Genomic DNA, 25,672 nt, shown 5'->3' with positions numbered 1-25,672 from the left:
AAGATATTTTTCAGCTTTACTTTGTTTTTAAAATAATCTAGGATTTTTCTGGCTAAAAATGAATTTTTTCTGGAAAAGCAATATACCAATTTTATCCCATCTCCCATGGTATCACCTTACAACCATTACAAATACAACCCTCTTCTGTATATTAAATGCCTCTTGGGTTTTCTTCCTACTTTTCCAGATTTCTTAGATATTACTCTCCTTCATGAATTCTTCTCTAAGCCAAACTAGACTTCTTTCTATTCCACATGTCTAGTATTTCATCTCTCCTTTCTCTGCCTTTGTATAAACATAAAATGCAATCTATTCTCACATCTACTCTCTTTTAAGGTTCAACTCAATTGCAACTTCCTACAAAAAGGTTCTCCTCATCTTCCCCAGCTACTCTCATTCCTTAACCCTAGAAATTACTTTGTATTTACTTTTTGAATACTTCATATTTACATACACACTTTATAGTTTCCCAAAAGAATATAAATTACTTGAGGGCAATGATTTTTTTATTTCCATCTTCATATTCCCAGTAGCTAGCATTAGTACCTGGAATATAGTAGGCATTTAACAAACACTTGTTAAATCAGCAGAGGAATGGATGGATGGATACAGACCATTTCTACCTCCAGGATTCCCTGACTTTCTTCAAGTTTCAGATAAAGATCCACTTCCTACCAGAAGCCTTTCCTGATTCATCCATAATGCTTTAGTCCTCTCCTTGTTCTGCTCTTGATTCTCTGGATTTCTCTAACATACTCTCTATTTTTCAGCTTCCCCATTAAAATATCCCCCTCTGTTTATTATTTCCTAATGGTGCTATATATGCTTGTTTGTACTTCATAATTTACATGTCATCTCCTCCTAATAGACCATGGGCTCCTTGAGAGGAGAATTTGGTCTTTTACCTTCCTCTTTACCCCTAGTACAGTGACTAATACATAGTAGGTACTTAATTAATGTTTATTGAGTGATCACCTAAGAGATATGAAGAACTGAGATTTTCATTGGTAGAGGGAATACTTACACCAAGGAAACCAGAGGTCTGAAATAAAAATATACCTTGTGTTCCGGATGGAAACAACATGGTACAGTAAAAATATTCTCAATTTAGAGTCAGACTATTTAGATTTAAATTTTGATTTCTAATCATTGCTAGGTATATAACACTGTGAGAATCAGTACTTTGGTAGCTAAAGTCACAAATTCAACAATGTCAAAGATTATAAAAGGTCAAAGAGCATGAAGATTAAGAAAAGGCCACTGAATTTGGCAACTGAGAGACCATTTGGAGCTTTGAGAGAGGAATTTTGGTGGAACGCCACAGTCAGAAACCAGATTGTAAGAGGTTAAGAAGAAAATGGTAGGAGAAAAAGTAGAAAAACCCATTGTAAATGGATTTTATGACATTGTCGATCACTTTCTTCTCCTTGACACTCTTATCTCTCCAGGTTTTCAGGATATCATTCTCTCTTGGTTTTCCTTCTACCTATCCAATAACTCCTCTTTCTCCTTTGCTGGATCCTTTCCCAGATTACTCCCTCTTGCCGTGGTGTCCCTCAGAGTTCTATCCTGGGCTCCCTTCTCTTCTCTCTCTATATCTCTTCACTTGGTGATCTCGGCAGCTCTTGTAGATTTTATTCACTATCTCTTTGTTGATGATTCTCATCTCTCTGATTTTTTGTTCCAGTGATGCTGGCCTCTTGGCCATTAACAAGACATTCTCCCTACCTGTCCCTCATGCCTAGAATGTTCTCTCTCTTCTGCTTCAACTTCTGACTTCCCTGACTTCTTATCAACTAAAATCCCACTTTCTACAGGAAGCCTTCCTCAACCCAGTGCCTTCCTTCTATAATTTCCTATTTATCTTGTATTTAGCTTGCATTGTATATATTTGTTTACATGTTGTCTTTCTCATTAGATCGCAAGAACCTTTTGTCTTTTGTCTCTTTTTGTATTCTCAGAGCACAGTGCCTGGGAATATAATATGCATGTAATAAGAACTGATGGATTGAATCTCAGGTTCCTTATCTGTAAAATGAAGATAATAATACTGGAACTCCCTATTCTACAAGCTATGATGGGGAAATGCTTTATTAATTTTACAAGCATTATAGAATTCTTAATTTTGGAGTCAATGTTATCATCCCAACTAGCTTCTCCCATCAGAGCAGAAAAAACAGTCACATGGGTCACAAATGACAATAAACAAAACCCAGATTGAAAAGGTGTGAGCAGACTTCAAGAGAACAGAAGTCACTATAATTTCCCTCTCTCTTAATGGTCTGACTTTTCCCACATCCACTATCTCTTAATACTTGCTTCTTGTAGCTATGGTACTTAAAATGTAACTGCACTCTTTTATTTTTGAAATAGAAACTCTTGGGCTAACTGGGATTGAGCAGTGTCAGACATCATAAAACCCTGAGAAGATGCTATAAAGTCAAGATATTGCTGTCTTCAATCATTTGAAGTACTATCATGTAGAAGAGGGAGGATGCTTGTTTTGTTCAGGCCCAGTGGACAGAACTAAGAATAATGACTGGAAATAGTGAGTGGGAAAGAAAATCCTAACACTTAGAACTACCCCAAAATGAAATCAACTGTTTGGAGGAGGTTTCTACTTACTGAAAATCTTTAAACAAGAAGACCAATTTTTTGGATGAATTCTAGGGAGAATTATTTTTCAGGTCTGGGATGTACATGATGGTCCTTGAGGTTCCTTCTAACACTAAAATTCTGTGATTCTTTGAAACAGCATCGTCACCTTTAATTTAAAGAGTACCCTCACTTCTGGCACTCTTAGAAAGGATGGCTGCTTTCTGCCATGTCTTTTGGTCATGTGGGTTCCAAATTATATTTCCTAACCTTGTGGATATCATTAGTTAGGTGATTTTCCAACAGTAATTTCTCTCTCTTTTTTTTTAATTTCCTTCCTCGGGGCCAGACTCCCTGCCTATGGTAATGTTATGACTTCTGTACCCTTGCCCAGTCCTTTGGAAAGTGAAGGAGTTTTGCAATAAAGGACTTAATTGTTATTCTTCCTGTTGCTTTTCTGCTCTCTCTTCCACCCCCACCCAACCGTGTGTTTCTGATTATCTTTCTTTGGATTCATTAACTGGCTTTTATTTCCAAGCGGAATTATATTGGTCATAACTTCCCACCCACCTAGGATGCTGGATGCTGGATGCTTCATGACAAGCCAGGCCTGTGGGCAAAGAGATGAGATGGGACAAGCAGCTACATATGCAATAACATTTGAGGGATACCCAAAGGCCCAACATATCTCCTCCATTCACATGTTATGGCTTATATTTCCTACCACCACACCCACTTGTTTGGGTTAAGGGATTGGTTCCGGAAGACTCCTACAAAAAGCCACATTTTAGCAAACTAGAGAAAAAAAAAAAAGTCCTTTGCACTTAAAGACATAGATTTAAGACACATGTTAGTATGGATTAATTCATCTGATTAGCAAACTATTGCTAATAGTTTGAAAGATAGATACAGAGTCTTCAGATAACACAAGATTGGAACTTTAAAAAAAAAAAAGGAATCTGGGACGAGGGAGGGAGACAATGACAATAGTCACAAGATATTGAAATTTTAGCATGGGAAAAAATTCAGATCATCTAGTCCAAAACTAAACTCAAGTATGAATTGTGCTATACCATCCGCAACAAGTGATCATCCAGTCTCTTCCTTAGGATCACCAGTAATTAGGAAATTGCTTCCTGTGAAAATTCATTCCATTTGAGCATTGTAATTGCAAGAAGTTCTTTCTTGTTTGGTTAATTGTCTAAATATAATAGCTAAATGATCTCTTCTCCTTAATGTCCCCTTAAGTAATTACCCATCACTTTCCATTTGCTCCTCAGAAGGAGCATTTCCATTTCTCAAAAGAAAGTTTCTGGAAATTGTTTTTATAGACATACTTCACCAGCATTACTTTCTGATATTATTTTATATGCTGGCAAGTTATCCAGTCTCTCAACAATTTGAAAAATTATGTATCTCTTTCTGTCAGCCAATTTATGGGTTCCTTGAATCCCAAAGTTTTTCATTAAACTTCATCACCTGCATGTAGTTTTGGATAATCAGCTTGGAAATTGTCCATTTCTGTTAGAATTTTTCTGAGCTGGAGTCGCAGCTAATTGGAATGCTTTCTTCACATTCTCTCTCAACTAAAACTAAAAAAATTAAAAATGAGTTGATTGTGAGTAGCTACTTCCTTTTCATCATCCCAGACTCCAAAGCATGCCAGTTGGTAGGTGTGGCTCATGCCTCATCATTAAGAAAACATGGTATAAAATCTATGGCATAATTTCTGCTAAGTGATGCTAAATGGATTTTTATACATGAACTATAAATGTCACATTTTGGTTTCATGGAGATTTCTTTTCAGTCTCTAGCATTTCCAAAAAGTTCATTAATGTTCAATTGAAACTCTCAGGTGTTGGTTCTCCTTGAGGCAAAGTAGGGAAGCTATCGACCTTGAGTTCTTAATATCCACCAGAGCTAATGTCTTTAAGTAATTAGCAATCAAATCTCAATCTTGGTCAGAATGAATCCTGGCAGGGAAACTATAGAGTGAAATGTACCTTACCCACAATCCTTTTAACAATCATTCAACCATTTGCATATCTGTGAAATGATCAATACTAAAACATGATTTATGCTTTTACTTTGCCCTTCCAGTGATGAGTCAAGACAGTCAAGCTTCAAAGTTTTGCTCATGCTTATATTTTCCAAATATTCCACATTAGTTACTGATATTTTTCTTTGGATGAGCACAAACACAAATCATACACTTAGTGATATCAGCAGACTAATTGACATTTGTCGTGGGTTAATAAAATCCATCCTTTATTAGTTCCACTATCCTATCTTGATGCATTTCCAAACTTATTATATAGAGCTTTGATGAACATAATTTATGCATATCATGTAACTACTTCCTGATAGCACATGTGATTATTATAATTATGTATAATTATAATTAACATATAAGGTAATTGGTATACAATATAATGTAATAATTATAAAAATCCTATCTAGTATTTTATTGTACAACTCTAATGTCTTACATTGTCTAGATGACAAAATACTTTCTGGGGACTATAATGAATCCTTTAACATTAATTACTTTACTTATTTATCTTTTAATTATTTTAACATGCTTAACAATTTTATTGTTAATTAATTAAATTAATTAATTAAAAGGTTATTTTAAAATAAAAAACAATTAAAATAACATTTTTAACATTAATACTTTACTTAGCTTCTTGTGGTCCTTCAGTTAACATTTGCTTTCTCACTCCAACAATCATCCACTCACAATTGAGACAAAAGGATCATTTTAATAAATAAAGGTTAGTTAACATTTATTGCTAGCATGCTCTCTGTTAGAATTTAGCTATATTTACATTTAATATCAACTCTGCTCTTTGGATACCACTTGTAGCTTTCACTCCTTTTTTGGGTATTACCACTAGAAAGTCCAGGCAAAAATTGACACAAAAAAATATATGCATATATATATTTTAAAATAAAATTTTTATCATTCTATCTTTATGGATCAAAAATACATATCACATCAATTGGACAATTGAGTACTCTTAAATTTTGGTCCTTCAACTATTACTATGGTATGTGTACCTTCAAGAAAAAAACATTGGCATCCATTGTAATTTTTCCTAGACAGTGGTATATTCTAAATTCATTACTGGCCAATGTTTTTTAAACTAGCCAAAATATGTCTGGGGATTGTTATTAATACCCATTTGAAATTTGTCTCCACAGAAATAGCCTTTGAATTTTTTCACTACAGCCTACTTCAAAGCCAAGAATTTCAGGATAGTGAGTCACACTGTACCTAAGTCATCTACTAACAAAGGCAATCATGATCTTCCTTCTTAATATTGTGAAACTCCTAGATCTTTCAAGCTAGTCTTTGTATATAAAACAAAGAGCTTGAATGTATTTGTGGAGACCAAAGCTGGTAGCTCAGGTAAGAATGCAGATCAGATGTTTTAAAGCTTGTTTACATGTATTTCCTCAAGGATTTCCAAATGACTTCAAAACATTTAGAATGCATCAGTCTCTCTTAATGTTCTGTTGTGTTTTGTTTAGTCATGTATCTGTGAGTAAGATTACTCAATGGTTTAGCTAGAGAAGCATAATTCCTTATAAATTCACAATAGAAACATCCAAATCCTAGAAAAATCTTCCAGTCTCATAGGTTCTATGGATACGGACACTCAGTGACTACTTCTATTTCATCTTGTCATTTTCCTCCTCAGTAGAAAGAAATTTCTCAGAGATTGTTTTCTACTATTAAAGTATCTGGCATTTTTTTAAATGATTCAGTATTATGAGTAATTCACAAATACTGACTGAATTGAGTCTTAAAGTCTTATGCGACAATAAGCAACCTTGCAATTTCCCAGTATTTTATTGGTACTTTTATTTTCACTTACAATGTCTTTAAATGTACTTAATTTGAGACCTCCCTGAATTTCCAGTATAAGACATTATAAGTTAAACATATTAGTTTCCACTTTTAAAAATAATAACATAAAATTTATATTGATCAAATTAATTATTCTAAATCAATCAATACTATTCAGTTGATGTAGTAACAATGAAGTATTAGCTAATGTGAATCAAATAAGCAAAATAGACAATTAATGCTATTAATTGTCCACACTGCTGGACCCTTTGCATTTCTATTCTATAAGAAAATAGCTATGAAAAGTGCAAGAAAAAATTCAAAAATTCCAGACCAGTCTCCCTCATATTAAAGGGATTTAAGCTCTACTCACTTGCAGGTCACCTTCGGATCTCACACTTGATTCCTTTTCACATTTGATCATATCCTGAGCTCCAAAATCCAGTTTTTAAAAAATTAATAAAATTATGACTTCTTTATCATTAATTAATCAGTTGTTTCAAACTTCCATCCTAGCTAATAATATATTATTTATTAAATAAGACCCAAAAATATTTCTTTCTTGGTATTACTTATGTACATAAGTACATAAAATACCTCAATCTCCTGTTATTGAATAAATAGTAAAATTACTAAATATATAATTTAGTTATAAAAGAAATCAATAATAAAACAAAAAGTGATAATTATTTACATTACTTTGCCTATGAGAAATAGCAAAGCCATTATCAATCTCAAAGCCAAAAACAATTTCATCATTCACTTTACTCCAGATACTGAATAAAATTTCTCAAGAATCCTCTTCATATTTCTCCTCAAGACAAAAATTAAATTCATTCTCTCAGGAAATAAGTTATATTATTCTTTTTTTTATTGTACTCTCTTTAGCCCTCACAGGAAGCAGACTTTCCAAAATCCACTGTAATGTGCCAATTGCTTACAGACTCCTCATAGAATGCTCTTTATAATATTTCTTTATAACTAACAGTTAAGAACCAATTCACAAGAAAAAAGTTTCCCCTTTCTTTCTGACTTTCCCACAATTTATCTCATTGATCTTCACAGATCACAGATAAAACTCACACTCTCCTTGATCCTATGGAAATAAACATTTTATAAAATGACTTGCATCTATGACTCCCACAAATGACAATGTCAAAACTTTTTCCACAACATTCCATTTGGAGCTTAAATATACAGTAATAGAATCTGTAGTATCTGTGGGAGAGCTTAATAAAATTACACTTGCATTTCTCTGAAATCCCCTCCTTCTAGGGCGTATGGTATAGGGAGACAAATCTGACACTAGTCCTAAGTTTGGAACTCTGGGGCCAAACAAAGCAATTCTACTCTCTTTTTTCACATGATAGGATGAGGCCATGGGCCACTGGCCAAAAAGGATAAGCTTCAGCAAAGCTCCACAATGAGAGGCTACAAGCAGCTAGGGACCGGCAGCATGATGAGATTCATGTTACAAGAGGAGTTTGGACTAAATAACTTTTAAGTACTTTTCTACTATTCTATTAGAAGAATTAAAGGCAAAAAATTCTCTTTAGCAAAAAATTCTTCTTCATCTTGGCCATTTTCCACTCTTCTACTACTGTTATTCCTTCATTCAGAATTGATCTGCAGGAACCATGTCCTGTAAAACTTAAGCTACTCAGCTTTCTACTTCCTGAAACCAGGTTGATTCCAGGTCATTTTCTTGATCATCTTGATCATTTTCTACTCTCTATCATTATATGTGTCTTTTGCCCAACAATTACTCTTTTGTCATCTCTTGCTCTGAGAACCAACCAAACCAATACTAACATTTTCTGGGGAAAAGGTATGTCAACTGACTGCCCCATTGTTCCATTCACAATACATGTATTTTCTCATATCAAAATTTCCTTCTCTTGCCATAATATATTATTTCCCCTTCTCATATAAGTTCCATGAGGCCAAAGATTTTCTCACGTTTATATTTATATGGCACAATGCTTAACAAATAATGAGTGCTCATCCATTCAAAACAAAAAGGCAGGGACTGCTAAGAAGGGGAAGATCATGATAAAGAAATTGGCCTAAGTCACATCTTTGTTAGATCCAAAGTTCCCTGTGCATTTATGTTTGCCAAGCACTTTTTTTGGAGCATACTGCCTCTGGCAATTTTCTTTCTTTTTTTATTTATTTCTTTTTAATACACATTGCTTTATGAATTATGTGGGGAGAGAAAAAGCAGAGCAAAAGGGAAAAATCATGGGAGAGAAAAAAAAAGAAATGAATATAGCATGTTTTGATTTATATTCAGTCTCCATTGTTTTTTTCTGGATTCAGATGATCTTTTCTGTCCAAAATCTATTGGGACTGCTTTGTCTCATTGAACCACTGAGAAGAACCAACCCTTTTATATAGTTGATCTCATATATTTGACACAGTTTTTTGTATATTTTAGAAATGAGACCTTATCAGAAACACCAACAGGAAAGATTTTCCCCCAGATTTGTCCTACCCTTTTAATTCTATTTCTGTTGGTTTGTTCTGTGCAAAACCTTTTTAATTTAATGTAATCACCGTTGTCCATTTTGCCTTTCATAATGTTCTCTAGTACTTCTCTGGTCATAAATTCCTCTCTTCTCCAAAGATTTGATAGGTAAAGTGTTTCTTACTCTCCTAATTTGTTTATGGTATCATCCTTTATACCCAAATCATGTCCCCATTTTGACATTATTTTGGTATGGGGTGTGAATTGTAGGTCTAGATAGACTACTCTCCTTTTTTACATGATAGGACCAGGATATGGGCCACTGCCCAAGAAGGGTAAGCATCAGCAAAGCTCCACAATTAGAAGCTATGAGCAGCTAGGGATCAGGAGCAGAAAATAACATTATTTTCCAGTTTTCACACAATTTTTGTCAAATAGTGAGTTCTTATTCCAGAAGCTGGAGTTTGGGGGTTTATCAAATACTAAATTGCTATGATGTGTATTCCATTAATCCACCATTCTTATTTCTTAGTACCAAATGGTTTTGATGACTACTGCTTTATAATATCGTTTTAGGTTTGGTACTGCTAAGCCATTATTCTTTGTTTTTTTTTTTTTCATTAATTCCCTTGATAGTCTTGAACTTTTGTTCCCCTTTCTTTCTTTCTTTCTTTCTTTCTGACTTTCCCACAATTTCTCTCATAGATCTTCACAGATCAGAGATAAAATACACTCTCTCCTTTTCTGAATTTTGATATTATTTTTTCAAGTTCTATAAAATAATTTTTTTGCCAAGGACTTTTAAGTTTCAGAACTTTTCTATCACTGACACCAAAACAAAAATAAATGAAGACCACCAGAGTGAGAAGACTAAATAATTGAGGTATATAACTTCCAAAGCTCATGGCCTCCTGCAACAGGAACCATTTCCCCATATTTATCAAAGTACAGAATGTTAAAACTTGAAAAGGCTACAAGCCAAGACTAAAGTAGAGGGAGTGTTTAGTTTACAGATTACTGTTCACTCAATGCAGCTTAGATGCCACAAAATATGAATCAGTTCTCTGCTCCTTGTGCTAATTTTGGTTCTACCACCATCACCTATAGGTGGAACCATCAGGTACAGCAAATGGAAAAGTTCTGAATACTGTGGATAAGTTCATTTTCTTTGGCAGTTTATTTTTCAGAGGTATCCACACTGATAATGAGGTTCACACACTTATTGACAGATATAGCTCAGTGTTTGGGAGGTCCCAAAGGAAAGTGTGAGACAGGAAAAGTATTAGCCTGACCACCAAACTGAAGGTCTACAGAGTCACTGGACTGATCTCATCGTTGAATGCCTATGAAATCTGGACAGTGTACCCAGCGTCGTGCTGGCAAACTGAATTACTTCCATTTGAATTGTCTTAGGAAGATTCTGAAGGTCACTTGGTAGAATAAAATACCAGACACTGAGGTCCTTTCTCAAATTAAACAGCCCAGCATTCCAACTCCACTGCAGAGAGCACAACTCCATTGGGCTGGGCATGTTGTTTGAATGCCAAATATGCACTTGCTAAAAAGAATATTTTATGGAGAACTCACACAGGGCAAGTGCTCACAAAGTGGTCAAAAAGGTGATACAAGGACACTCTCGAGGTCTCTCAAAATCCATTGTATGACATGGGAGACACTGGAACAGGACTGCCCAGCATGGTGTGCCCTCATCAGATAAGGTACTGTGCTCTGCGAGCAAAGCAGAATTCAAATAGCTCAGAAGAAACATGAGATCCACAAAGTCAAGAGAATCTACCAAATGTTCATAGGGACTATTTGTGCCTGACCCATGGCAGAGCATTTCGAGCTTGTATGGGTCTGATCAGCCATAGTTAGGCAAATTATAATTTGAGTCCAACATAGTAATGTCATTTTAATTCTTTTTGGAAATGAAGGACAATAATTATTTGTATATTTTAAAAGAATATCAAGTTGTACATAACAGAGTGCAGTTTCATGTGTAATCATCTTTTTTATTATACTGTTATGGAAATGCTTTATTCTATAAATTAAAAATAAATTTAAAATTTTAAAGGTAATGGGAAAACACTGAAGCTTTGGGGAAAAAAAGTGACCTTGTTAGACTTGATTCAGAAATTCTATTGACTGACTGTAGATTGATTATTCTGTGCCTCCTTTCCCCCCAGATTATTCTAGGTCCCTGATCTTCTCTGACTTCTTATATGAGAGCTCTGTTCATTTCATCCTACTCCAACCCACTCTGGAATTAAACATATTTCTAATTTATCTAGATTGTTTAATTTATCTCCTCTCCCTTACAAAAACATCTCTACTCTCCAGTTGGGGAATTATCACTGAGACTTGATACAGCAGAGTGGCTCCCCGCTATGTCCATCTCTCTAGCCCCTTCCAAGGCAGAAAAAGTCCAGACACATTTCTTCAAATTATCTAGATTTTTATGTTATCTAAACTGGAACTAAGCCAAATCATTTCCGACACAGGACCCTGGGATGGATATGGCAGTAGGATGTGTTCTTATCTTCCTGGCTCTTCAGGGCAGAAGAAGCAAGACAGGGAGAAGAAAAGGCAATACAATTGTTATTGTTGTCCACGGGATTTCTCTGCAAGGATATTAGTTTGCCATTTCCTTCTCTAGTAGATCAAGGCAAATAGGCTTCCTGGAAGCAAGCAAGTATCTGAGATCACATTTGAACTCAGGTCTTGCTGTCTCCTGGGCCCAGAGCTCTATTCCCTGATCCACCTAGCTGTCTGACAAGAAGATAGAAAATAATAGAACAGGTGAGCTATGGTCACAATCCTAGCTGGATAGTACAACAGATAGAGTTCTGGTCCTGGAATCAGGATGGTACAAATTCAAACCTTGTCTCAGAAATGTATTACTTGTGATTATGGATAAGTCACTCAACCTCTGATTGCCTCAGTTTCCTCAACTGAAAAAAAAAGGATTAAATCACCTAACAAGGTTGTTGTGAGGATCAGATGAGATAATTTTTGTGAAGCACTTGGAACAATGCCTGGTACATAGGAGACAATAAATGTGTGCTCCCTTCCATTCCCTTTTCCCTCTTAGTGTCACGCTCACAAACCCATAAACAAGTAAATCTGACCACCTATAGTTGACTCAATGCTTTCAGGAATTCAGGCCCAAATTTATGGGCAGAAAAACATAGGGGTTATAGAGATCCCAATTATCAAGCAATCAACAAGCACATCTTGCTGTGTGTGACCTTATTACATACCAAGATTTGTGCTACACACTTCCTCTGAGATGTTTTGGAGAATGGAATGAGAAAGGAATTTCGACCCATACACTTTCCAACTAGAAGTTTCCACAATCATAATGATAACACAATTCAATTTATAAAATACTTCAAGCATTTATTATGCATTTAAGCCTAGTGGATGATGAATGAATAAACCATTGAATAAAAAAACATTTATTGAGCACCTACTTTGTGAGTTGAGAAATAAAATTAGAAGAGGTTTAGTTCCCCTTCGTTTGCCCCAATAAGCGTCATAGAGTGTGCACCCCTTTGCCTCTGATGGATTCAGAGATGAGGTCACAGAATATTAGAGCTGAAAAGAACCATAAAGATTTCTGTTCCAAATGCCTCATTTTAAAGATGAAGGAATTATGGCCAAGAGAGTTGTGAAGTATCTTGACCACAAGGTCTCACCACTAGTGATTGTAGATCCAAGATTCCAAGCCAGGTTTTTATATTGCCAGGCCTGGATACCATGCCCAAATACATGTGCAACCTGAAGCTACTGCCCCCCATGGAGCATCCCTCCCACCCCACCCCCACCCTCAGGGAGCCATCCCCAGTCCCCCTACCCCCAAGGAGCCATTCCTCTTACCCCATCCCCCACCCTCAGGGAGCCATCCTCCCACCTCAATCCCATGGACCATTCCTTTTACCCCACCCCCAACCCTCAGGGAGCCATCCCCTCCCTCCCACCCCCATGGAATCATTCCTCTTATGCCACCCCCACCCTCAGGGAGCCATCCCCTCCCCCCACCCCCATGGAAGCATTCCTCTTATCCCACCCCCATCCTCAGGGAGCCATCCCTCCCACCTCACTCTCATGGAGCCATCCCCTTCCCTTACACCTTCCTCCCCCCCCCATCCCCATTCCCACCTCCTTGTATTCTCTCTACTTCAAAGGCTGTGTAGACTGATTCTCTATAAAATACACTGATTTGAACCTGATAAATTGTCCTGCTCTGTTCCTTTTTTGGCATCTCTCATTCATATTTTTCATCATGATTACAGAATTTTCTATATGAATCATAGAATTTGATAGCCTAACCCGCCTGGGAAACTCCCACTAGATCATCTCCAATGAGTGGTCATCCATTCTCCCTTGAAGATCTTTAAGGAAGGTATCACGAAACTGTCCATTTCACTTTTTGATAGTGTTGTAGATCAGGACACTAGAAAAATTGGGGAGACTTAAGTTAGCCCCCACACTCCCATACCACAACCAGGGCTGGTGTGTCCCAGGATGTTTCTGGGACAGTTTGAGTTCATTTTAACTCCCCAGTGGATTTGAACAAAAAGTATATAGAGACAGTTCTAGTTTTCTGTCTGGGATGTCCTGAGTTACATGAGAAATCCCTTGTGAACATCCTTTGCTGCTTTGCTGTTACTTGGAGTTTATTGAATATAGTTTTATTAATGAAATTTCCTACTCTAATTATATTATAATTATATGAAGAGCTAATTAATGAAAACTCAGTTTTGACTGAAATCATGACCAGGAAAGACTTTTTTAAATATTAAGAAGTTGTTTTCCTAATAGGCTTAAATATACATCTTTAAAATTTCCCATCATGCTGAATTCTGCCCTCTGATGCCAAACAAAATAAGTCTGATCCTATTTCTCCATGACAGCTTTTCAAATATTTGAGGAGAGCCATGATCATCATTTCCCTCCCCTTCCTGTTCCAACCCAAATCCTCACACCATGCTGCAGATCTTTTCATCTCCATGCTAAACATTCTCTCTTCACTGAATTAAACTTTATATAAGAGGGACTTAGGACCTTTCACCATGTTGATGGATGTCCTTTGCACTTGATCCAGCTTATCAGTATCATTAACTAAAACAATGTTCAGACTTAAGATTCTCCATCCCACTTCTTCTTCTTGTTTAGTCATTTCAGTTCAATCTAATTCTTCATAATCCCATTTTGGTTTTCTTGGCAAAGAAACTGAAACAGTTTTACTATTTCCTTCTTCAACTCATTTTACAGATGAGGAAACTGAGGCAAATAGAGTTAAGTGACTTTGCCAGATTTGAATTCATGAACATAAGCTTTCCTGAGTCTAATTAGGCCCAGTGTTCTATCCACTGCACCACCCATGGAATCATGAATCATCTGAGCTGGATGGTCACATTTAACAATTGTCTTCATCTATCTTTAACAACTATTTCACATTATTTCACTTATTTCTTACTCTCAGTATTTATTAGCATTTCATCTATATCTCCTTCCCTCAATCTCTTTGTTCTATTCCTTCTTTCTAGGTATAACAATACACTAACAATATCTTTTGTCTGAATTCTGGTTCTGGATTCTGATTTTGTCTGCTCTATAGAAGTTCCAAAATCTCTGATGCTGGGGCTTGCTCAGCAATTTAATCTCAATGTCTCATCATCTCCACTATAGTCCATTTTGCAATGAGCAGAGAGTCATATCTCTGTCCCTAGTAACTGGCTACAATTCCAACATCCCCCTACAATTGTCAAAACATACAGTGCTATCACCACCCCAGGCCAAGCTTGTTTTATAATGCTTGTCTGCCTGAAGCTTCAAAGCCAGAAAGTCAAATCCAAAAGAACTCTTAAAGCCCTTTCATGGGAAAAGATCATTGCTAGACTACTCACTGATGGCTTCTAAGAAAACAGTTTCCAATAAATGAAAGATAACCAATTTCCAGTTGAAAACAATCTTTTCCTCTTAAAGGACTAATTAGGGTTGCCAGTGATATTTCTGTGAGACCTCCAGTAATTTTACAAGAACCATTTTGAGAGTGACTACAGAAAGAAAAGCAAAGAAAAGTTCATTGGCATTTTCTTGCCCAGTTTTATAAATGTTAACCCCATTCTCTGTTTCAGTCCTTCATCTTTTGCCACCTCATATAAGCTTTAATATCCACACCAAGTAAACAGATTTGAATCCCAGTTTAGTTACACATATCTTCCTATCTTATTATTTACTGATCCCAAACAAATCTGGATGATAATAAAAGTCCTTTCTAGTCCTACAGTTCTATGATTCTCTGATGATAAAAATGAAGAAAGCTAAAGTAAATAAACCCCACCCTCAAAATTACTAAATAGGAAAATCTAGTGGGATTTTTATTCTATAAAGCCAAAGTTTGATCTTCTTGCAATCTCAGATAAAGGGGAATCTTGGGTGAGATCTATGATAGGACCCATTGGCCTAAGGCATAAACTTAAATTTTGTTAATTCTTTAAATAAAAGTACACATCTTGGTTTAGGAAATCTCTTTGCCAGTATGATAGCCACCCTTCTGTAACATAGTTTTCAAGAGCTACTTAAGGATTGAAGAGATTTTAAGTGACGTGGTTACCTTCAAAAACCTAATACGTTTCAAAGCCAAATTGGAGTCCTCCTGACCTTAAGTTCAATCTTCTATCCACTAACCCCCACTGCTTCTCTAAGAAAAATAAGGATTTATGTTTATTTTTAAAACAACAAAAACAACAACTGATTCACTCTTGTAACTGTCCATATTTGGGGAGGAGGAGGAGAAGGGAAAAAGACTGCAAAGGCTGATTGTCTTTGAAAGGTAAAGCTCAATGATTCATGGACAAATAATGTTTGAAGAATCCAACTGTAATAGAGAAACCCTGCAGTAGCTTTTGGTTAGTGGTTAAACAGCTATGAATTATTAATATGTGAAATGTACACTATGAAGGGCTAGAACTAAGGCCCTGCTTGGTCCTCAGCAGTAGAGAACCAAAAACATACAAAATATCCCTACAAATCATTCACAATCGTAAGGTACTGCCAAACATTTGACTATTAATAATCACCAGGAGATGTAATGGAAGTTTTTCAAAATAGTAAGTGGAGAGGAATGTGACCCCTCACTCCACACATACCCCACCCCAAAGGAAGGCCATGTGGTTGAGTGGCCCGAGAATTAAGTCTAAAAACCTGCATTTGAATCCTGACTCTGCTGAGCACTAGTTGTGTGACTCTAAGGCAAGTACTTTCACACCACTGAACCTCAATTTTCTCATCTCTAAAACAAGACTAATAATACTTGCTTTCTAGGATTGTTGGGAGAACAAATTTTTTTATAAACTGTCATATTTTATATCTGTTCAAGCTGCTGCAAATCCATTCATTTTAGAATTATTTATCGATTAAGGACTATTTCCATCAGTCCAGCACCAGGCAATGTGAGAGGCAAAAAGAACCAAAAGTTCCTGCACTTAAAGAACTTACAACCTAGGTGAATGGACAAGAAAGTTCTTCATACATAAAGAACCATTTGTACACAATATTTCAGAGTCCGATTCTTTTTGTACAGCAAAATAACGGTTTGGTCGTGTATACTTATTTTGTATTTAATTTATACTTTAATATATTTAACATCTACTGGTCATCCTGCCATCTTGGGGGGGGGGTAGGGGGAAAGGGGGGAAAATTGGAACAAAAGGTTTGTCAATTGTCAATGCTGTAAAATTGCCTATGCATATAACTTGTAAATAAAAAGCTATTTTAAAAAAAGAACTATTTGTACAAATTGTAGGATCATATAATTCCTTTAATGTGCTCTTCCAATTATGAGCTACGAAAGTTCAAAAAAGATTGAAATTGAAGTGCTCTAGAGAAATCAGTCCTATATATTTGGGAGCATAAACCAAAGAAGCATAAGGTTGTCCAGTCTAGGTCTAGGTCTAGGATCACCCTGACTTTGACACTCCTGAATAGTTGAAACCTCTCTAGAATAATGGGATTTGGATCAACTCTAGGTTAAATATTATGGATTCTCAAGATCAAGCAAGAGAAGTTGTAGATTTATTAAGGAATAACAACAACAGCATTAATATAGCAATTTAAGGTTTGCAAAATACTTTATATATGTTATCTCATTTGTTCCTTACAACATTAGTTCTGTGAGGTAGGTGCTACTATATTATTTTATAGATGAGGAAACAGAGCCTGGAAGAATTTAGATGACTATTTCTGAGGCAGGATTCAAACTCAGATCATGATTCCAAATATATTATTCCATAAATGCTCCAAAATGTTCTAGGAATCATCTTCACTTCCAACAAAATGTCACATCCCGATAGGTCTCTTAAAGCCCCTTAAAGTCTTTAAAAGTTATCCCCAATCTAGGTTTTCAATACCAAGGCTTATCTTGAGCCAATGAAGAATCCTAAAAATTGGGAAGTAGGCAAAGGAAAGAAGAGAAGGAACGAAGGACTGTTTCCACAAAAACACATTATCACTTTTCCATTTCCAACAGATATACTACCAGCTTTTCATTATATATCTATATTTCTTATCCTTCTCTCCCACATTATATATGCCAGGAAAAGCTGGTGGGAAATCACAGGATTTAAAATCGAGAGTGGAGATAAAAGGAACCTGTAAAGGACATCTGATCCAACATCCACATTTCATGATGCTGAGGTCCAGAATATTTAAATGATTTTCCTCATGTCACTTAAATAGCAAGGCTGACATTAGAATTCAGGATCTCTGATTCCAAAGCCTACATTCTTTCTTGAAAACTAGTTTGAAATGATCATGCTATTAACCCTGAAAAGCTCAGGGGCCATATCTGTGACACACACCCCAAGCACAACTGGAAAGATCTCAGATCAGGTAGAAGACTGGGGACAAGAATAAGCTACACTTACATTAAGAGATGAAGAACATTCTCTGGAGGGCCACGATGGATCTTCAAGTGACTGGCTGGACCAGATGGGCTGCTTTCTTTTTCACTCTCTCTTTCTTTCTCTGATTCTCAGTGGAGAAGACACAGGCTTCCTTACTTCCAGAAATAACCTCAGGGACTTCCTAGGGCACAAATTCTGGCCCTTTTTGTAGGTCTCCCTTAAGATAGGAAAGGAAATCAATATTTTTATAAAGTCTTTTTATATTCTATATTTGCTGTGGATAAGGAATATCTCTGTAGATCATGACACAATGCAAATACCTTAAGAAACACAGAGAGAACCTTCAGAAAAATGATTTGGTTAGATAATATTTCTCCAAATATAGAAGAGGTAAGGCTGGAAGATGTTGTATCTATGGAGTTAAAATGTACTTTTAAGAAACCATAATGAAGACAAAGTAATAGCCATAACTCTCTGAAATTCTACCTAACAACAAGGCATTGTAGGTATCCATCTACTTTGATTTGTGAAGATCATTACATAGAGAAAAGTTGATGATGATGATGATGATGATGATGATGATGATAACTTTCACTTCTAGAATATTTCAATATATACAAAGCATTTTCCTCATAGCACCAGTGTGAGATAGATGATATATGTATTCTTTTCCCTGCTTTATTAGAGAAAAAATAAGGATCACAGAAATAAAGTGACTAGTCCAACATCACATAGATAGTATGTGTAGAAAAGATCAAAAGGCTAAATAGTTATTCCCTTTAGTAAGGACCTTTTAGCATTCAAGAATCCTTGCGTTTCATGGCAGAGACAAGATGGTGGAGTAAAGGCAAGAACCTGGAAAGTCTTTCAAAAATCCTTGCATTTCAAAACCCTGTGGAAAGGCAGAGGAGCTATGCGAGTTAGAGGGGATTATTTTGAAGTGAAGATAAAAATGGCTTCTTTCATTTTCTGAATGAATATAATTAAGCCCTTCAAAGAGCAAGGGAAGGATAACATATCTATGTATGCACTATATCAACCAAATTCCAATAAAGTTTCCTTCTCTATACCCTCCTCAACATCCCCCTCCAAAAGATCTACCAGTTATAGATTTTTTTTAGAGTTTGGGAGCATTTAATAGTGAAAGGTACCGACAAGCCTTCCTACCCAATAGACCAAAGACACTCACAAGGAAAGTGATATAAACTATTTCTAAGGCATCCTATCCAATTATATCTCAACAAAGATATATTCCACAAAGATTACCATTATGCCAATAAGAAATGATGAATATGAAGAATTCAGAAAAACATGGGAAGGTATATGAAGTAAGCAGAATGAGGAAAGGAATATATGCACAATGGTTATAATAACACAAATGAAAAGAATACTTAAATGAAGGGGAAATGGCTTAACTGCAATGACCAATTTTGGTTTCACAAAAGAGGGAAGGAAATGTACGTCTCTCCTTCCACTAGAGAGGATGGGACCATGATATAGAATGTGAATGTTTGGCTGGAGTCTCTGTTGGATGCAGTCAATACACTGGTGGGTTTTGCTTTATCATTTTTCTTTGTTTACAAAAGAAGCCGATAAAAGGGGAGAGTTTTTATATTGCAGAAATTACTTTAGTATAAAAACAAAAGACATTAATAAAACTTAAGAAGAGAACAGTATACTAGTAATTGAGGATATAGCATTAGTATGTATTTTAGCATGTAATTATCCTTCTAGGGATGTTTTTTACATCTATATAAAAAGGGATTGGTTGAAAAGAAATAGATAACCTCCAAAGCAATTTATAGATTTTATTTGCCTCAATGAGCAATTTATTATTCAATTTAATTTCCGAATACCTTCTCTAAAGTAATGTGCCTAGGTGACATTCCAAGTACTCATTACGGAATACCAAACACCTCACCCCTATAATTCCCTCAACAGAATGGCTTGTGCCCACTGCCCATAGGCAGAAGATCCTAATCCCAGAATAGATGGATTTTCATACTGGTAAACATCAGTTGCTCAACTGAAAAACATTTTGAAATCCTACTGACCTTGGTGGAAACTAAGACTGGGGGTAAAGAAGTTCAGTTTCTGATTGATATGGACTGAAAAAGGAATAAAGAGGTTGTTCAGGATATAGATGTGGGGCTATTAGTTATTTTTTTTATTATTCAACTTTTAGTCATCAAAAGCCTATACTTTGAAATACTTTGGACTAGGAGATACAAAGGTAAATCCAAATTCTGATACTGCCTATAAGATACAAGTCACCATCCCACTGAGCCCCAGTTTGCTTATCAGTATAATCACTGGACTTAACTGAATTTCTAAGTTTCCTTCCAGCTGTAAAATGAATGATTCTAAACTTTTCAATAAGCCCTGCCTGCTAATTTGCATTCATTATCTTGATTGATCTCCATAGCAGCCCTATGAATTAAGTAGTCCTATTACTAACAACTACGAATGAATCTTGGTCTCCTAATATGAAGTCACTACTACCGAGGCTTCTTTGGTGAGTAAATGCTAAAATACCTAATGATAATTTAAGGACTTATGAAGTCAGCAGGGTGGACCAAAAACTCCTAGTTCTGATGAATTCACATGAGAATTCTATCAAACTTAATCGATATTGCACAAATTACTCTCAAAAATTGAAAAAGAAAACATTCTGTTAGTATCCTTTCATGACTTCCAATATAGTCCTAATATTTAAACTAGAAGATGATAAAACACAGAAGGAAAACTGTAGACCAATGTATTAATTAATATTGATTCAAAATTTTTCAGCAATGTCTTTTTAAACACACCACGGGGATTTATCCAAGAAATCATTCATTATGAGCAATTAGAATTTATATCTTCAATGGATAAATGATTCAAGACTGGAAAAATGAATCAATATAATTAATCATATTAAAAAAGAACATCCAAAATCATATATGACTACATCTTAATGGTTACCAAAAAAAAGCCTTTGACAAAAATACAACATTATTTATACTAAAAATCAACAAAGTATAGGCAAAAATACCTATTTAAAACAAAAATATAAGCATCTTGTACTAGAAGCTTTTCCAATGAATAAAACAATAAGTAAGGATATTCACTCTTCCCACAATTATTTGATATGGTTCTAGAAATGTTAGCAACAGCAATGAGCCAAAAGAAGGAACTTAAAGAGGGAGAGCCAAAATGACAGATTAGAGGCAGCAACCCAGCAAAACTCTCCAAATATTTGCCTCTAAAGAATTTTAAAATAATGCCACAAAATGAACTGTGGAGTAGCAGAAACAACAAAAAGTCAGGGTGAGAAAATTTTCTAGTCTCCAACAACTTAGGAAGTCATCAGGAGAAGTCTGTGATTCTGGGGTGTGGGCTGGCCCAAAGTCAATACAAAAGCACAAGCAGTAAGTCTTGAAGATTTCTACAACAGAAGCAGCAGCAGTAGTTCTCAACATAGAGATAGTAAAGAGATAAAGAGACAGCTGGTCATAAATGGATCACAAGGGACCCTTTAATGGCATTGGGTGAAAGTGGAACTGATTTACAACTCTATTGCCCATATATAAAACAGAGATGAGTGTTTGTGGGTTGCTGATAAGGGGGAAGGAATGCTGGTCATATTTCCAAGGCTGAGAGGAGCAATAGCAGTTGTGATTACCAGAGATTAGAAGACCTGCTCACAGTTCCAGGGCCAAGAGGAATATTAATACTTGCTTCTGAAAGGGAGCAGGAGCTCTTCCTGGTTAAAGATCATGATATAGATCAGCAGAACAGTGACCATGCCTTTCCTTGAGTCATACCACCTTTAAAACACTGAAAACTAACTAGACATGAAAAACAGCAGCACAAAAAAAAGCCTAAAGTTGGGACAGTGTTTCTCCAATCTCAGGTGAGCAGAGCTCAATTTGAACATAAAATTCAAAGTCAAGATATAGGAAAATGTGCAAATAAAAAAAAAGAATTTGAACATAAAGAAAGCTAAAACAGTAACAGAGAAAACCAAGACAAACTCAAATGAGAACATCATTATAAAAATAGTTACAACCAAAGCCGCAAAGAAAAATGCCAATTGGACACAAGCTCAATAAGAATTTCTGGAAGCATTAAAGAAAGAAATAATAATGGAAATGGAAGAATTAGAATAAGAAGTGAGTGATGCAAGAAAATTATGAAAAAAAAATAAACAATTTGGTAAAAAGAAGTACAAAAAATACTGCAGAAAATAGCATCTTAAAAATAGAGGTCAAATGGGAAAAAAGATATAACTATTCACTGAATATAAGAACTCCTTAAAAAGCAGAATTAGTCTAATTGGAAAAAAAGATATAAAAATTTATTGAAGAAAATAATTCCTTGAAATTTTGATTTTGGCAAGTAGAAGCTAATGACTTCATGAGACATCAAGAAACAACAAAATAAAGTTAAAAGAATGAAAAATTAGAATGTGAAATATAAGAAAAACAACTGACTTTGAAGATAGATCAAGGAGTGATAGTTTAAGAATTACTGAATTACCTGAGTATGATTTTAAAAGAGACTATCAAGAAATTATCATGAAAAAATTTCTTCATATCTTAGATCCAAAGGGAAAAAATAGAAATAGTACCTGAGTATGATTTTAAAAGAGACTATCAAGAAATTATCATGAAAAAATTTCTTCATATCTTAGATCCAAAGGGAAAAAATAGAAATAGAAAGAATCCACTCATCATTTCCTAAAAGAATTTATAAAGTGCTCATTATGCGCCAAAGATTTTGCTACATGATAGAGTAACAAATTCAAGCAAGCAAAGCAGTCTCTGCCTTCTAGAAGCTTCACATCTAAGGAAGGAAGCTGATAGATCAAAGAGATATAGAAAATTGGGTAGAGGAAACTGTTGCCTGGGTTACATGGTTTGATAATGGTTAAGATAGTGGCATAAAACCCCTTTAGAGCAAGAAAGACTAAAATCTCACCATTAAGAGCTCAGGAATCTAGGGGAAGAGTCTGTATGATTCTGGAAGCATGGGAATTAGAAGAATGCTTCTTTCCAGAGAAAGAGCATTAAATTTGGAAATAAAAGATCTGAGTTCAAATTCTACATCCTGTGTTTACTAGTTGTGTGATTGTAAGCATCACTTAATGTAGCTCAGTTTACTGACCTGAATAAAGGCATTATAATTATAATAATAGCATGTATCTTAAAGAATTATTATGAGGATCAAATGAAATGCTTGCAAATTTCTTTGCAAACTTTAAGTGCTAAATAGATGTCAACTATTAAGATCTGGGTTTGCTAGAGATAGGGAGATAGATGAAAGATAGATGGATGAATGTGCATATAATGTATACAAATATGTGTGTGTGTATATATATATATACTGTTTATATGACTACATATATATAAATATCAGTATATATTTATGCATGTGTGTATTGTGTGTGTATCTATTACAACATATATTCATTTTATCAATAGGTATATGTCTTCAGCAAAATCACAACCAATTGGGCTCAGAATTAAACATAAAAAGATAACTGTCTGTCAATAAAAAGTTACTATAATTAAAAAAAAGAAAAAAAAAAAGATAACTGAGTTACAAGACCTTTAATGACTGCAGATTTTTCCCTAATATAAGGCTTAATGAATAGAGCACTGAATTTAGAATCAGAAAGATCCAAAATCAAATACTGCTTCATACATTTACTAATTGTATGACCTGGGTTAATCACTTAATTTTTATTGCCTCAATTTCCTCATCTGAAAAATGGGAAGAATAATAGTACTTACCTCACAGAATTGTAATAAAATTCAAATGAGATACATGCAAAGTACTTTGTGAAGTTTAAAGACTTGTACAAAGCTTTTTTTAAAAATCATTAATAATACCAATAATGCCAGGATTTATTGGTGATGTTATTGTTTTTGAGTCAGGGAACATGACAATTTCCAAAGATTTGAAAATCAATAATATTCATTAAAAGAAAAATCCAGGTGCTCTCCTTATATTTTCACAATAAAAAAAGACCTTTATATCATTCAGTGGACCCAGTGTAGAAATCTGTGGGATGATTCAAACAAGAATCTACTGTAGGATGCATGTACTGGAATCTGCATAGGTGGAGGGAATGAATGAATAAATGAAAATATATTTATTAAGCATCTGTTATATGCCAAACACTGCACTTGAGAATATCCATTTCATTTGAGAATTTTCAGTATGAATTCCAGCTCTGGTACTTAGGTTTATGTCAATTTTCTCTATCTTAGCTTCCTTCTCTTTAAAATGGAGTTATCTGATTACTTACTTCCCAGGTCAATTGGGAGCCTCAAATAATTTACACAATGATATGATGTTTTGTAAAGCAGAAATGTCACTATCAACATCATTGTTATAGGATTCTGACAATTCAGAGAGCTTAGGTAAATTAAAAGGAATGAGGAGGTTGGAGTTTGTTTATTTCTGGGTCCTTTTTTTTTCCTTTTTTTTTTTAAATAAATAAACTTCCTGAGGTGTTTGCCATCCTGTTTGAATTCAAATGAGAGGCACATGCCTGTTTTTGTTTTTTTGTTTTTTTTTTTTTTGCCTTCTTTTGAATGTTTTCCAGTCAAAGGCTCTGAAATTTCAGCAGACAATGCGATTTGCATTTGCAAATAAACAGGTCTTCTGTAGGAAGGAGGCAAAGATCAGAGCTCACTATGATCCATGACACTAAGAGACAGAAGATAAATGGTTAGTTGGAGAGTTATTGGATTAAATTAATTCACTGTGAATGAAGACTGAACTGAAGACCAACAATCACGACCAATTTAACTCATTATAAAAATATAAATAATGATCATTGTATTTATATGATGAATTAACTAAAATGAGCTGTTTAGTCAGTCTAAAGAGTTTGGTTTGGTCATCCAACATAGGATCACTGTCACCAAAAATTATCACAAAGACAAGAGACAAGTTGACTACAGTTAAAATCAGAGTAGTAGGAATAATAGAATAGTATTTTTTTTTATTTTTGAGGTGGATTGAACCTAAGAGATCCTTTCATTTTGAAGATGAAAAAACTGAAGTTCAGACAAGAAAATTTCCTATCATAAAAGTAGTGAATGGCAGAGCCAAAGATCAAACCCATGTCTTCTGACCACCACTTGTATACTATGCCCAGGAAAAATATAGTAAACTATCGTTTTTGATATATCAGATCAAACATGTTCCCAGAAGACAAAGCCATCTCCAGAAGCTGTTTTTGGGGCTTCCCTTGCAGATTGTTCAACAATATACGTGCCAATGGTTCATTACACTGGATTTGTGTAACTCCAATGCAGCATAAGCCATAAGGCCCACTGGGAAGACTATAGCCACCCTTCCTCACTATCTAAAAAAGTGTCAAGATTTTCTGTGGCAACCCAGTTTGGCCTGCTGCTTCTGGAACAGGCCCAAGATGTAAGTTTCCAGGTCCTGGAAAAATGACCAGGTTTGGTTTGGACCCTGCTGAATGTATGCTGGATCATCACAATGACATGGGACAGCTGAACCCTCTGGTTAGAGCTTAAAGATAAAGTCACTGATTCTAATAAGTCATACCTCACACCCCCTCTCCTCCACCTCTGCCTATATATTTCTTATATCTTCATCAAAGTCCAGCTCAAACAGCATCTCCTTTGGGAAAACTTCTCAGAATTCTCCTAATTAAGAGAGTTTTTTTCCTCCCCTTCTACTATGATTTTTATATCATGTATTTCACTTTCACGTCTTACCTCACACCCTGTTTATTTGCCTATGCCTGCCTGTTTTATGATCTCTATAAGACCATAAACTTGACTATGCATATTGTTCACAAAAAGGGAGGATTCCAAT

The 25,672-nt window shown here is 35.3% G+C and overlaps 1 protein-coding gene across 4 annotated transcripts in view; it reads right to left on the bottom strand.

Moving 5' to 3' along the window:
* The window catches only part of DDR2 (discoidin domain receptor tyrosine kinase 2), a 206,739-nt gene that overhangs the window by 160,494 nt on the left and 20,573 nt on the right, over window positions 1-25,672 (bottom strand). For 2 of the 4 annotated variants that reach the window (XM_031936799.1, XM_031936800.1), the window contains exon 2: window positions 17,849-18,044. The exons of the other annotated variants lie outside the window; for them this stretch is intronic. The gene's annotated coding sequence lies outside the window, so the exon portion shown is untranslated. The remainder of the gene's footprint in view (window positions 1-17,848; window positions 18,045-25,672) is intronic. 4 annotated transcript variants of the gene reach the window in all.

The sequence above is a fragment of the Sarcophilus harrisii genome, chromosome 4 (genome assembly GCF_902635505.1).
Source record: "Sarcophilus harrisii chromosome 4, mSarHar1.11, whole genome shotgun sequence".
Classification (NCBI taxonomy): Eukaryota; Metazoa; Chordata; class Mammalia; order Dasyuromorphia; family Dasyuridae; genus Sarcophilus; species Sarcophilus harrisii.
This window is presented reverse-complemented; position numbering and strand designations above follow the sequence as displayed.